Source organism: Bactrocera oleae, chromosome 6 (genome assembly GCF_042242935.1).
Source record: "Bactrocera oleae isolate idBacOlea1 chromosome 6, idBacOlea1, whole genome shotgun sequence".
Classification (NCBI taxonomy): Eukaryota; Metazoa; Arthropoda; class Insecta; order Diptera; family Tephritidae; genus Bactrocera; species Bactrocera oleae.
The window spans coordinates 66007496-66009619 of record NC_091540.1 but is presented as its reverse complement, the minus strand read 5'-3'; the positions used below and the strand labels follow the sequence as shown (position 1 = coordinate 66009619).

Sequence of the window (2124 nt, the reverse complement as noted above, 5' to 3'; positions counted from 1 at the left end):
AAGCTTACCGCCAAATTAATGATAGTTCAGATCAGCGTAAGTCTATTTGGAATTAGGTACTCGGGCATATGGTATGTATGATTCCAGCTCCGAACGTATGCAATGTAGTACTAGCTAGTGATAGGTGGCCTTTGCATTCCAATACGAGGTACAACGTGCGGAAAAATATTTTTGAACTAAACGGACCTCGAGATATGTCTAATAAAATGTTAACTGTAATTGTTAAATTTAGTGCAAGTGTAGGTTTCACTGATTCATTGTCTCCTACGGCGTCGTCAAACGAAAACTGATTACTTTACGAAAACTAATTGTTGGTGAAGAATTCCCCTCAATAAAAGTTTGTGAAAATATACTGTCCCAGTTTTTCGCCAACAGGCACAAGGTTGCTATGAGAGGGAAATTATGAAATTACCTTCAAAATGATAACACGTTAGCTATCAAAATGGTGCGATTGGAGCTAAATCAGATCATTCTAATTATGTTAACTGAAACTTTTAATTTATTACAAAAAGAATATTTTCCTTTTTGCTAGGCTTTATAGGTATGTACATATGTGAACGATTTTGTGCAGAAAAAAATTATGCAGAGTTTAGAACCTAAACATTTGAAAACTTACAAATATCTGAAAGAATAAGCTTGGACCTTCAAAGCACTCATAGCTGCTATAAATATAGCCGGTAAGCCAAGTAAGCTAGGCTTTACTAAACGTTCAAATATGCCGCGCAAGGAGTGGCTTTTAATTTACATATGTATGTGTTTAATTGTACATACATACATATACATATCTACATACTATATTAACAACAATGTATAATATATTTGCATTTAATTTCGCAAATTGCAAAGATGCGCCACTAACGCTCCACACCCGCTTTGCAATCAATCGATTTATTAATTTATTTTTTTGCATTTTTGCTCTTTCTGCTTTTTCATCGTTCCAACGTCTGAGTGTCTGTAAGCGCATGCAACGATTTTCCAATTTGCGCTAAAAATACAAAGATACCAATATTTTGCTGTTGCTGTTGTTGTTGTTGTTGTTGCATTCGAAATAAGTTAAGCAATGCCAATGCGTTGTAATGATGCGCACCTGCTCGGAAAGCGTTAATTCTTTCGCTAATTAATTTTAATAAATCGCAATTGAAATTCCACACACAGAAGTCGTCTAGCCAAGCGAATGCAATAAAAATCGCTGTTTATAATTAAGTATGAGGAAATCGATTTGTAAATATTCGCCGCCACCGGTGCTGCTACCGCTGCCGTTTATTATGATTATGTTGATGATGTAGATGATGATTGAGGTGCCGTCGATGACGGGCTGATTGAGTGGGTGGAGCGAGTAGCTGACGCGTGGAAATGACGCATAGCGATGCGGAGCGATTAAGCGTTGATTATTAGATATTTGCAATAGAAGCTTGCATTTACATATGTAGTTTGCGAATATGTTAAAGAATTTATCATGTAATATGAATTTATGGAGTTCTGATGGAATTTTGAAATCGAGTAATGACTCTCAAAAGGCATTCACACAAATTTTTTCGATAATTAAATATTCGAAGTCTTGTGCTATAAAATTTCTTTTCCCTTAAACTAAAAGTTTTCTCAATTGAAGTAAATGTCAGTAAGAGTAACGCAAAAATAAGCCTCATTGAGGAAATTTAATTTGACAGCAAGCGGGACGCATATAAATACCTAACTTATAGTTCAAACAGTCACCGACATTAATCCCTTCCGTACTCAATTCAATCCCTTCCGTATCAAACCAAATTAGTCAAAAGTTATGCCAGTAGTTAGTAGTACGCAGAAATTAGTTGTTCTCTTTTGTTTTCATTTCACTAATATTGCCATTGTTCTACAATATTTGTATACACGATTTTTCACACATTTAGTTTTTTAGTTATAATTTTTCATAATGAAAAGCTCAAACTAAAATCCAACTATTAAAAATAGTCTACCTATTTATACATAAATGTCTTCGACTATGATTTTGAGTTGTTTTAAGAATATTTCAAATATATTCAAGTTTATTTTTTCCATACTACAAAGCCAGGCTCGATGGCAGCCCCTTGTTGCAAGAGATTGCTCTCTCACTCTCAGCTCACTCGTTTCTACGCGAAAAATTCTTCA

The 2124-nt window shown here is 34.6% G+C and overlaps 1 long non-coding RNA gene across 1 annotated transcript; it reads right to left on the bottom strand.

The window, feature by feature from the left end:
• Window positions 1-925: 925 nt before the first annotated feature.
• Window positions 926-1409, bottom strand: LOC138857943 (uncharacterized). Its single transcript, XR_011397173.1, has 2 exons — window positions 1088-1409; window positions 926-985 (listed from the first exon to the last, which is right to left on the bottom strand). It is a non-coding gene; the product is annotated as an uncharacterized lncRNA (long non-coding RNA).
• Between the last annotated feature and the right edge of the window lie 715 nt (window positions 1410-2124).